This window comes from Lissotriton helveticus, chromosome 1_2, assembly GCF_964261635.1.
Source record: "Lissotriton helveticus chromosome 1_2, aLisHel1.1, whole genome shotgun sequence".
In the NCBI taxonomy this organism is placed as follows: domain Eukaryota; kingdom Metazoa; phylum Chordata; class Amphibia; order Caudata; family Salamandridae; genus Lissotriton; species Lissotriton helveticus.
The window spans coordinates 338,192,610-338,205,851 of record NC_136058.1 but is presented as its reverse complement, the minus strand read 5'-3'; the positions used below and the strand labels follow the sequence as shown (position 1 = coordinate 338,205,851).

Here is a 13,242-nt window from a genome sequence, read left to right as displayed (position 1 = left end):
TTTCTCAATCGGACTAGGCATGGATAATGACAGATATATTTTACAATGTTAGAAAGTACATCATTTTATTTAATTGTGTGAATAAAAGGAATCGCCTCCCCGTCGGGGAATTGAACCCTGGTCTCCCGCGTGACAGGAGGGGATACTGACCACTATACTAACGAGGACTTATTGGCATCAGTTAAACAGTGCTCACCTCCTTGGGGTTAAGGCATACCCTCGAACAATTCACAGTATTGTAATAGGCAGATGTGCTGCTTTTGGTTAGGACAAGTCATCTTTTTTCCTAAATATTTCAATACAGAAATTATTAGCCAAAAACAATCAGTATTATCAAGAAATTATTTCATTGAAATAAATATCTATCTATCGATCTGTCTATCTAGCTATCTTTCTAACTATCAATATATATATTTATATATATATATATCTATATAATCAGCTCACTTTACCATTTGCAGCTTATAACTATTAGCCACCAGGGGTCACTACTAACCAAAAGCAGTCATTCTACTTGTAAATTGTGCCAATCGAGTGGAACAGCAGCCTAGGATTCACCACTGCTTCATCTCATTTTCCAAGAGAATGCAGATGTAAAGTGTTTTTGATGGTACGCCTGTGCATATTGAAATATTCAGAGCATATTATGAATTTCAGTTAACACATCAGTAAGCATTTTGTCCATCGGTGAATTCAACTTTTTTTCTCAATCGGAATAGGCAAGGATAATGACAGATATATTTTACAATGTTAAAAAGTACATCATTTTATTTAATTGTGTGAATAAAAGGAACCGTCTCCCCGTCGGGGAATTGAACCCCGGTCTCCCACGTGACAGGCGGGGATACTGACCACTATACTAACGAGGACTTATTGGCATCAGTTAAACAGTGCTCACCTCCTTGGGGTTAAGGCATACCATCGATCAATTCACAGTATTGTAATAGGCAGATGTGCTGCTTTTGGTTAGGACAAGTCATCTTTTTTCCTAAATATTTCAATACAGAAATTATTAGCCAAAAACAATCAGTATTATCAAGAAATTATTTCATTGAAATAAATATCTATCTATCGATCTGTCTATCTAGCTATCTTTCTAACTATCAATATATATATTTATATATATATATATATCTATATAATCAGCTCACTTTACCATTTGCAGCTTATAACTATTAGCCACCAGGGGTCACTACTAACCAAAAGCAGTCATTCTACTTGTAAATTGTGCCAATCGAGTGGAACAGCAGCCTAGGATTCACCACTGCTTCATCTCATTTTCCAAGAGAATGCAGATGCAAAGTGTTTTTGATGGTACGCCTGTGCATATTGAAATATTCAGAGCATATTCTGAATTTCAGTTAACACATCAGTAAGCATTTTGGCCATCACTGAATTCAACCTTTTTTCTCAATCGGAATAGGCATGGATAATGACAGATATATTTTACAATGTTAGAAAGTACATCATTTTATTTAATTGTGTGAATAAAAGGAATCGCCTCCCCGTCGGGGAATTGAACCCTGGTCTCCCGCGTGACAGGAGGGGATACTGACCACTATACTAATGAGGACTTATTGGCATCAGTTAAACAGTGCTCACCTATTTGGGGTTAAGGCATACCCTCGATCAATTCACAGTATTGTAATAGGCAGATTTGCTGCTTTTCGTTAGGACAAGAAATCTTTTTTCCTAAATATTACAATACAGAAATTCCTAGCCAAAAACAATCAGTTTTATCAAGAAATTATTTCATTGAAATAAATATCTATCTATCGATCTGTCTATCTGGCTATCTTTCTAACTATCAATATATATATTTATATATATATATATCTATATAATCAGCTCACTTTACCATTTGCAGCTTATAACTATTAGCCACCAGGGGTCACTACTAACCAAAAGCAGTCATTCTACTTGTAAATTGTGCCAATCGAGTGGAACAGCAGCCTAGGATTCACCACTGCTTGATCTCATTTTCCAAGAGAATGCAGATGTAAAGTGTTTTTGATGGTACGCCTGTGCATATTGAAATATTCAGAGCATATTATGAATTTCAGTTAACACATCAGTAAGCATTTTGTTCATCAGTGAATTCAACCTTTTTTCTCAATCGGAATAGGCATGGATAATGACAGATATATTTTACAATGTTAGAAAGTACATCATTTTATTTAATTGTGTGAATAAAAGGTATCGCCTCCCCGTCGGGGAATTGAACCCCGGTCTCCCGCGTGACAGGCGGGGATACTGACCACTATACTAACGAGGACTTATTGGCATCAGTTAAACAGTGCTCACCTCCTTGGGGTTAAGGCATACCCTCGAACAATTCACAGTATTGTAATAGGCAGATGTGCTGCTTTTGGTTAGGACAAGTCATCTTTTTTCCTAAATATTTCAATACAGAAATTATTAGCCAAAAACAATCAGTATTATCAAGAAATTATTTCATTGAAATAAATATCTATCTATCGATCTGTCTATCTAGCTATCTTTCTAACTATCAATATATATATTTATATATATATATATCTATATAATCAGCTCACTTTACCATTTGCAGCTTATAACTATTAGCCACCAGGGGTCAATACTAACCAAAAGCAGTCATTCTACTTGTAAATTGTGCCAATCGAGTGGAACAGCAGCCTAGGATTCACCACTGCTTCATCTCATTTTCCAAGAGAATGCAGATGTAAAGTGTTTTTGATGGTACGCCTGTGCATATTGAAATATTCAGAGCATATTATGAATTTCAGTTAACACATCAGTAAGCATTTTGTCCATCGGTGAATTCAACCTTTTTTCTCAATCGGAATAGGCAAGGATAATGACAGATATATTTTACAATGTTAAAAAGAACATCATTTTATTTAATTGTGTGAATAAAAGGAACCGCCTCCCCGTCGGTGAATTGAACCCCGGTCTCCCACGTGACAGGCGGGGATACTGACCACTATACTAACGAGGACTTATTGGCATCAGTTAAACAGTGCTCACCTCCTTGGGATTAAGGCATACCATCGATCAATTCACAGTATTGTAATAGGCAGATTTGCTGCTTTTGGTTAGGACAAGTAATCTTTTTTCCTAAATATTACAATACAGAAATTCCTAGCCAAAAACAATCAGTTTTATCAAGAAATTATTTCATTGAAATAAATATCTATCTATCGATCTGTCTATCTAGCTATCTTTCTAACTATCAATATATATATTTATATATATATATATATCTATATATTCAGCTCACTTTACCATTTGCCGCTTATAACTATTAGCCACCAGGGGTCACTACTAACCAAAAGCAGTCATTCTACTTGTAAATTGTGCCAATCGAGTGAAACAGCAGCCTAGGATTCACCAGTGCTTCATCTCATTTTCCAAGAGAATGCAGATGTAAAGTGTTTTTGATGGTACGCCTGTGCATATTGAAATATTCAGAGCATATTATGAATTTCAGTTAACACATCAGTAAGCATTTTGTTCATCAGTGAATTCAACCTTTTTTCTCAATCGGAATAGGCAAGGATAATGACAGGTATATTTTACAATGTTAGAAAGTTCATCATTTTATTTAATTGTGTGAATAAAAGGAATCGCCTCCCCGTCTGGGAATTGAACCCCGGTCTCCCGCGTGACAGGCTGGGATACTGACCACTATACTAACGAGGACTTATTAGCATTAGTTAAACAGTGCTCACCTCCTTGGGGTTAAGGCATACCATCGATCAATTCACAGTATTGTAATAGGCAGATTTGCTGCTTTTGGTTAGGACAAGTAATCTTTTTTCCTAAATATTACAATACAGAAATTCCTAGCCAAAAACAATCAGTTTTATCAAGAAATTATTTCATTGAAATAAATATCTATCTATCGATCTGTCTATCTAGCTATCTTTCTAACTATCAATATATATATTTATATATATATATATATCTATATAATCAGCTCACTTTACCATTTGCAGCTTATAACTATTAGCCACCAGGGGTCACTACTAACCAAAAGCAGTCATTCTACTTGTAAATTGTGCCAATCGAGTGGAACAGCAGCCTAGGATTCACCACTGCTTCATCTCATTTTCCAAGAGAATGCAGATGCAAAGTGTTTTTGATGGTACGCCTGTGCATATTGAAATATTCAGAGCATATTCTGAATTTCAGTTAACACATCAGTAAGCATTTTGGCCATCACTGAATTCAACCTTTTTTCTCAATCGGAATAGGCATGGATAATGACAGATATATTTTACAATGTTAGAAAGTACATCATTTTATTTAATTGTGTGAATAAAAGGAATCGCCTCCCCGTCGGGGAATTGAACCCTGGTCTCCCGCGTGACAGGAGGGGATACTGACCACTATACTAACGAGGACTTATTGGCATCAGTTAAACAGTGCTCACCTATTTGGGGTTAAGGCATACCCTCGATCAATTCACAGTATTGTAATAGGCAGATTTGCTGCTTTTCGTTAGGACAAGAAATCTTTTTTCCTAAATATTACAATACAGAAATTCCTAGCCAAAAACAATCAGTTTTATCAAGAAATTATTTCATTGAAATAAATATCTATCTATCGATCTGTCTATCTGGCTATCTTTCTAACTATCAATATATATATTTATATATATATATATCTATATAATCAGCTCACTTTACCATTTGCAGCTTATAACTATTAGCCACCAGGGGTCACTACTAACCAAAAGCAGTCATTCTACTTGTAAATTGTGCCAATCGAGTGGAACAGCATCCTAGGATTCACCACTGCTTGATCTCATTTTCCAAGAGAATGCAGATGTAAAGTGTTTTTGATGGTACGCCTGTGCATATTGAAATATTCAGAGCATATTATGAATTTCAGTTAACACATCAGTAAGCATTTTGTTCATCAGTGAATTCAACCTTTTTTCTCAATCGGAATAGGCATGGATAATGACAGATATATTTTACAATGTTAGAAAGTACATCATTTTATTTAATTGTGTGAATAAAAGGAATCGCCTCCCCGTCGAGGAATTGAACCCCGGTCTCCCGCGTGACAGGCGGGGATACTGACCACTATACTAACGAGGACTTATTGGCATCAGTTAAACAGTGCTCACCTCCTTGGGGTTAAGGCATACCATCGATCAATTCACAGTATTGTAATAGGCAGATTTGCTGCTTTTGGTTAGGACAAGTAATCTTTTTTCCTAAATATTACAATACAGAAATTCCTAGCCAAAAACAATCAGTTTTATCAAGAAATGATTTCATTGAAATAAATATCTATCTATCGATCTGTCTATCTGGCTATCTTTCTAACTATCAATATATATATTTATATATATATATATATCTATATAATCAGCTCACTTTACCATTTGCAGCTTATAACTATTAGCCACCAGGGGTCACTACTAACCAAAAGCAGTCATTCTACTTGTAAATTGTGCCAATCGAGTGGAACAGCAGCCTAGGATTCTCCACTGCTTCCACTCATTTTCCAAGAGAATGCAGATGTAAAGTGTTTTTGATGGTACGCCTGTGCATATTGAAATATTCAGAGCATATTCTGAATTTCAGTTAACACATCAGTAAGCATTTTGGCCATCACTGAATTCAACCTTTTTTCTCAATCGGACTAGGCATGGATAATGACAGATATATTTTACAATGTTAGAAAGTACATCATTTTATTTAATTGTGTGAATAAAAGGAATCGCCTCCCCGTCGGGGAATTGAACCCTGGTCTCCCGCGTGACAGGAGGGGATACTGACCACTATACTAACGAGGACTTATTGGCATCAGTTAAACAGTGCTCACCTCCTTGGGGTTAAGGCATACCCTCGAACAATTCACAGTATTGTAATAGGCAGATGTGCTGCTTTTGGTTAGGACAAGTCATCGTTTTCCTAAATATTTAAATACAGAAATTATTAGCCAAAAACAATCAGTATTATCAAGAAATTATTTCATTGAAATAAATATCTATCTATCGATCTGTCTATCTAGCTATCTTTCTAACTATCAATATATATATTTATATATATATATATCTATATAATCAGCTCACTTTACCATTTGCAGCTTATAACTATTAGCCACCAGGGGTCACTACTAACCAAAAGCAGTCATTCTACTTGTAAATTGTGCCAATCGAGTGGAACAGCATCCTAGGATTCACCACTGCTTGATCTCATTTTCCAAGAGAATGCAGATGTAAAGTGTTTTTGATGGTACGCCTGTGCATATTGAAATATTCAGAGCATATTATGAATTTCAGTTAACACATCAGTAAGCATTTTGTTCATCAGTGAATTCAACCTTTTTTCTCAATCGGAATAGGCATGGATAATGACAGATATATTTTACAATGTTAGAAAGTACATCATTTTATTTAATTGTGTGAATAAAAGGAATCGCCTCCCCGTCGAGGAATTGAACCCCGGTCTCCCGCGTGACAGGCGGGGATACTGACCACTATACTAACGAGGACTTATTGGCATCAGTTAAACAGTGCTCACCTCCTTGGGGTTAAGGCATACCATCGATCAATTCACAGTATTGTAATAGGCAGATTTGCTGCTTTTGGTTAGGACAAGTAATCTTTTTTCCTAAATATTACAATACAGAAATTCCTAGCCAAAAACAATCAGTTTTATCAAGAAATGATTTCATTGAAATAAATATCTATCTATCGATCTGTCTATCTGGCTATCTTTCTAACTATCAATATATATATTTATATATATATATATATCTATATAATCAGCTCACTTTACCATTTGCAGCTTATAACTATTAGCCACCAGGGGTCACTACTAACCAAAAGCAGTCATTCTACTTGTAAATTGTGCCAATCGAGTGGAACAGCAGCCTAGGATTCTCCACTGCTTCCACTCATTTTCCAAGAGAATGCAGATGTAAAGTGTTTTTGATGGTACGCCTGTGCATATTGAAATATTCAGAGCATATTCTGAATTTCAGTTAACACATCAGTAAGCATTTTGGCCATCACTGAATTCAACCTTTTTTCTCAATCGGACTAGGCATGGATAATGACAGATATATTTTACAATGTTAGAAAGTACATCATTTTATTTAATTGTGTGAATAAAAGGAATCGCCTCCCCGTCGGGGAATTGAACCCTGGTCTCCCGCGTGACAGGAGGGGATACTGACCACTATACTAACGAGGACTTATTGGCATCAGTTAAACAGTGCTCACCTCCTTGGGGTTAAGGCATACCCTCGAACAATTCACAGTATTGTAATAGGCAGATGTGCTGCTTTTGGTTAGGACAAGTCATCGTTTTCCTAAATATTTAAATACAGAAATTATTAGCCAAAAACAATCAGTATTATCAAGAAATTATTTCATTGAAATAAATATCTATCTATCGATCTGTCTATCTAGCTATCTTTCTAACTATCAATATATATATTTATATATATATATATCTATATAATCAGCTCACTTTACCATTTGCAGCTTATAACTATTAGCCACCAGGGGTCACTACTAACCAAAAGCAGTCATTCTACTTGTAAATTGTGCCAATCGAGTGGAACAGCAGCCTAGGATTCACCACTGCTTCATCTCATTTTCCAAGAGAATGCAGATGTAAAGTGTTTTTGATGGTACGCCTGTGCATATTGAAATATTCAGAGCATATTATGAATTTCAGTTAACACATCAGTAAGCATTTTGTCCATCGGTGAATTCAACCTTTTTTCTCAATCGGAATAGGCAAGGATAATGACAGATATATTTTACAATGTTAAAAAGTACATCATTTTATTTAATTGTGTGAATAAAAGGAACCGCCTCCCCGTCGGGGAATTGAACCCCGGTCTCCCACGTGACAGGTGGGGATACTGACCACTATACTAACGAGGACTTATTGGCATCAGTTAAACAGTGCTCACCTCCTTGGGGTTAAGGCATACCATCGATCAATTCACAGTATTGTAATAGGCAGATTTGCTGCTTTTGGTTAGGACAAGTAATCTTTTTTCCTAAATATTACAATACAGAAATTCCTAGCCAAAAACAATCAGTTTTATCAAGAAATTATTTCATTGAAATAAATATCTATCTATCGATCTGTCTATCTAGCTATCTTTCTAACTATCAATATATATATTTATATATATATATATCTATATAATCAGCTCACTTTACCATTTGCAGCTTATAACTATTAGCCACCAGGGGTCACTACTAACCAAAAGCAGTCATTCTACTTGTAAATTGTGCCAATCGAGTGAAACAGCAGCCTAGGATTCACCAGTGCTTCATCTCATTTTCCAAGAGAATGCAGATGTAAAGTGTTTTTGATGGTACGCCTGTGCATATTGAAATATTCAGAGCATATTATGAATTTCAGTTAACACATCAGTAAGCATTTTGTTCATCAGTGAATTCAACCTTTTTTCTCAATCGGAATAGGCAAGGATAATGACAGATATATTTTACAATGTTAGAAAGTTCATCATTTTATTTAATTGTGTGAATAAAAGGAATCGCCTCCCCGTCTGGGAATTGAACCCCGGTCTCCCGCGTGACAGGCGGGGATACTGACCACTATACTAACGAGGACTTATTGGCATTAGTTAAACAGTGCTCACCTCCTTGGGGTTAAGGCATACCATCGATCAATTCACAGTATTGTAATAGGCAGATTTGCTGCTTTTGGTTAGGACAAGTAATCTTTTTTCCTAAATATTACAATACAGAAATTCCTAGCCAAAAACAATCAGTTTTATCAAGAAATTATTTCATTGAAATAAATATCTATCTATCGATCTGTCTATCTGGCTATCTTTCTAACTATCAATATATATATTTATATATATATATATATATATATAATCAGCTCACTTTACCATTTGCAGCTTATAACTATTAGCCACCAGGGGTAACTACTAACCAAAAGCAGTCATTCTACTTGTAAATTGTGCCAATCGAGTGGAACAGCAGCCTAGGATTCTCCACTGCTTCCACTAATTTTCCAAGAGAATGCAGATGTAAAGTGTTTTTGATGGTACGCCTGTGCATATTGAAATATTCAGAGCATATTCTGAATTTCAGTTAACACATCAGTAAGCATTTTGGCCATCACTGAATTCAACCTTTTTTCTCAATCGGACTAGGCATGGATAATGACAGATATATTTTACAATGTTAGAAAGTACATCATTTTATTTAATTGTGTGAATAAAAGGAATCGCCTCCCCGTCGGGGAATTGAACCCTGGTCTCCCGCGTGACAGGAGGGGATACTGACCACTATACTAACGAGGACTTATTGGCATCAGTTAAACAGTGCTCACCTCCTTGGGGTTAAGGCATACCCTCGAACAATTCACAGTATTGTAATAGGCAGATGTGCTGCTTTTGGTTAGGACAAGTCATCTTTTTTCCTAAATATTTCAATACAGAAATTATTAGCCAAAAACAATCAGTATTATCAAGAAATTATTTCATTGAAATAAATATCTATCTATCGATCTGTCTATCTAGCTATCTTTCTAACTATCAATATATATATTTATATATATATATATCTATATAATCAGCTCACTTTACCATTTGCAGCTTATAACTATTAGCCACCAGGGGTCACTACTAACCAAAAGCAGTCATTCTACTTGTAAATTGTGCCAATCGAGTGGAACAGCAGCCTAGGATTCACCACTGCTTCATCTCATTTTCCAAGAGAATGCAGATGTAAAGTGTTTTTGATGGTACGCCTGTGCATATTGAAATATTCAGAGCATATTATGAATTTCAGTTAACACATCAGTAAGCATTTTGTCCATCGGTGAATTCAACTTTTTTTCTCAATCGGAATAGGCAAGGATAATGACAGATATATTTTACAATGTTAAAAAGTACATCATTTTATTTAATTGTGTGAATAAAAGGAACCGTCTCCCCGTCGGGGAATTGAACCCCGGTCTCCCACGTGACAGGCGGGGATACTGACCACTATACTAACGAGGACTTATTGGCATCAGTTAAACAGTGCTCACCTCCTTGGGGTTAAGGCATACCATCGATCAATTCACAGTATTGTAATAGGCAGATTTGCTGCTTTTGGTTAGGACAAGTAATCTTTTTTCCTAAATATTACAATACAGAAATTCCTAGCCAAAAACAATCAGTTTTATCAAGAAATTATTTCATTGAAATAAATATCTATCTATCGATCTGTCTATCTAGCTATCTTTCTAACTATCAATATATATATTTATATATCTATATATCTATATAATCAGCTCACTTTACCATTTGCAGCTTATAACTATTAGCCACCAGGGGTCACTACTAACCAAAAGCAGTCATTCTACTTGTAAATTGTGCCAATCGAGTGGAACAGCAGCATAGGATTCACCAGTGCTTCATCTCATTTTCCAAGAGAATGCAGATGTAAAGTGTTTTTGATGGTACGCCTGTGCATATTGAAATATTCAGAGCATATTATGAATTTCAGTTAACACATCAGTAAGCATTTTGTTCATCAGTGAATTCAACCTTTTTTCTCAATCGGAATAGGCAAGGATAATGACAGATATATTTTACAATGTTAGAAAGTTCATCATTTTATTTAATTGTGTGAATAAAAGGAATCGCCTCCCCGTCTGGGAATTGAACCCCGGTCTCCCGCATGACAGGCGGGGATACTGACCACTATACTAACGAGGACTTATTGGCATTAGTTAAACAGTGCTCACCTCCTTGGGGTTAAGGCATACCATCGATCAATTCACAGTATTGTAATAGGCAGATTTGCTGCTTTTGGTTAGGACAAGTAATCTTTTTTCCTAAATATTACAATACAGAAATTCCTAGCCAAAAACAATCAGTTTTATCAAGAAATGATTTCATTGAAATAAATATCTATCTATCGATCTGTCTATCTGGCTATCTTTCTAACTATCAATATATATATATTTATATATATATATATATCTATATAATCAGCTCACTTTACCATTTGCAGCTTATAACTATTAGCCACCAGGGGTCACTACTAACCAAAAGCAGTCATTCTACTTGTAAATTGTGCCAATCGAGTGGAACAGCAGCCTAGGATTCACCACTGCTTCATCTCATTTTCCAAGAGAATGCAGATGCAAAGTGTTTTTGATGGTACGCCTGTGCATATTGAAATATTCAGAGCATATTCTGAATTTCAGTTAACACATCAGTAAGCATTTTGTTCATCAGTGAATTCAACCTTTTTTCTCAATCGGAATAGGCAAGGATAATGACAGATATATTTTACAATGTTAGAAAGTTCATCATTTTATTTAATTGTGTGAATAAAAGGAATCGCCTCCCCGTCTGTTAATTGAACCCCGGTCTCCCGCGTGACAGGCGGGGATACTGACCACTATACTAACGAGGACTTATTGGCATTAGTTAAACAGTGCTCACCTCCTTGGGGTTAAGGCATACCATCGATCAATTCACAGTATTGTAATAGGCAGATTTGCTGCTTTTGGTTAGGACAAGTAATCTTTTTTCCTAAATATTACAATACAGAAATTCCTAGCCAAAAACAATCAGTTTTATCAAGAAATGATTTCATTGAAATAAATATCTATCTATCGATCTGTCTATCTGGCTATCTTTCTAACTATCAATATATATATTTATATATATATATATATCTATATAATCAGCTCACTTTACCATTTGCAGCTTATAACTATTAGCCACCAGGGGTCACTACTAACCAAAAGCAGTCATTCTACTTGTAAATTGTGCCAATCGAGTGGAACAGCAGCCTAGGATTCACCACTGCTTCATCTCATTTTCCAAGAGAATGCAGATGTAAAGTGTTTTTGATGGTACGCCTGTGCATATTGAAATATTCAGAGCATATTATGAATTTCAGTTAACACATCAGTAAGCATTTTGTTCATCGGTGAATTCAACCTTTTTTCTCAATCGGAATAGGCAAGGATAATGACAGATATATTTTACAATGTTAGAAAGTTCATCATTTTATTTAATTGTGTGAATAAAAGGAATCGCCTCCCCGTCTGGGAATTGAACCCCGGTCTCCCGCGTGACATGCGGGGATACTGACCACTATACTAACGAGGACTTATTGGCATTAGTTAAACAGTGCTCACCTCCTTGGGGTTAAGGCATACCATCGATCAATTCACAGTATTGTAATAGGCAGATTTGCTGCTTTTGGTTAGGACAAGTAATCTTTTTTCCTAAATATTACAATACAGAAATTCCTAGCCAAAAACAATCAGTTTTATCAAGAAATGATTTCATTGAAATAAATATCTATCTATCGATCTGTCTATCTGGCTATCTTTCTAACTATCAATATATATATTTATATATATATATATATCTATATAATCAGCTCACTTTACCATTTGCAGCTTATAACTATTAGCCACCAGGGGTCACTACTAACCAAAAGCAGTCATTCTACTTGTAAATTGTGCCAATCGAGTGGAACAGCAGCCTAGGATTCACCACTGCTTCATCTCATTTTCCAAGAGAATGCAGATGTAAAGTGTTTTTGATGGTACGCCTGTGCATATTGAAATATTCAGAGCATATTATGAATTTCAGTTAACACATCAGTAAGCATTTTGTCCATCGGTGAATTCAACCTTTTTTCTCAATCGGAATAGGCAAGGATAATGACAGATATATTTTACAATGTTAAAAAGTACATCATTTTATTTAATTGTGTGAATAAAAGGAACCGCCTCCCCGTCGGGGAATTGAACCCCGGTCTCCCGCGTGACAGGCGGGGATACTGACCACTATACTAACGAGGACTTATTGGCATCAGTTAAACAGTGCTCACCTCCTTGGGGTTAAGGCATACCATCGATCAATTCACAGTATTGTAATAGGCAGATTTGCTGCTTTTGGTTAGGACAAGTAATCTTTTTTCCTAAATATTGCAATACAGAAATTCCTAGCCAAAAACAATCAGTTTTATCAAGAAATTATTTCATTGAAATAAATATCTATCTATCGATCTGTCTATCTGGCTATCTTTCTAACTATCAATATATATATTTATATATATATATATCTATATAATCAGCTCACTTTACCATTTGCAGCTTATAACTATTAGCCACCAGGGGTCACTACTAACCAAAAGCAGTCATTCTACTTGTAAATTGTGCCAATCGAGTGGAACAGCAGCCTAGGATTCACCACTGCTTTATCTCATTTTCCAAGAGAATG

At 35.6% G+C, this 13,242-nt stretch overlaps 7 non-coding genes across 7 annotated transcripts; all 7 read right to left on the bottom strand.

The window, feature by feature from the left end:
• Positions 1 to 797: 797 nt before the first annotated feature.
• TRNAD-GUC (transfer RNA aspartic acid (anticodon GUC)) lies at positions 798 to 869 on the bottom strand. Its single transcript has one exon. It is a non-coding gene; the product is annotated as a tRNA-Asp (tRNA).
• Positions 870 to 2,203: 1,334 nt separating this feature from the next.
• On the bottom strand, positions 2,204 to 2,275 carry TRNAD-GUC (transfer RNA aspartic acid (anticodon GUC)). Its single transcript has one exon. It is a non-coding gene; the product is annotated as a tRNA-Asp (tRNA).
• Positions 2,276 to 5,015: 2,740 nt separating this feature from the next.
• On the bottom strand, positions 5,016 to 5,087 carry TRNAD-GUC (transfer RNA aspartic acid (anticodon GUC)). Its single transcript has one exon. It is a non-coding gene; the product is annotated as a tRNA-Asp (tRNA).
• A 1,333-nt stretch (positions 5,088 to 6,420) lies between these two features.
• On the bottom strand, positions 6,421 to 6,492 carry TRNAD-GUC (transfer RNA aspartic acid (anticodon GUC)). The gene has a single exon. It is a non-coding gene; the product is annotated as a tRNA-Asp (tRNA).
• A 1,333-nt stretch (positions 6,493 to 7,825) lies between these two features.
• Positions 7,826 to 7,897, bottom strand: TRNAD-GUC (transfer RNA aspartic acid (anticodon GUC)). The gene has a single exon. It is a non-coding gene; the product is annotated as a tRNA-Asp (tRNA).
• Positions 7,898 to 9,933: 2,036 nt separating this feature from the next.
• TRNAD-GUC (transfer RNA aspartic acid (anticodon GUC)) lies at positions 9,934 to 10,005 on the bottom strand. Its single transcript has one exon. It is a non-coding gene; the product is annotated as a tRNA-Asp (tRNA).
• A 2,744-nt stretch (positions 10,006 to 12,749) lies between these two features.
• Positions 12,750 to 12,821, bottom strand: TRNAD-GUC (transfer RNA aspartic acid (anticodon GUC)). The gene has a single exon. It is a non-coding gene; the product is annotated as a tRNA-Asp (tRNA).
• Positions 12,822 to 13,242: the final 421 nt, after the last annotated feature.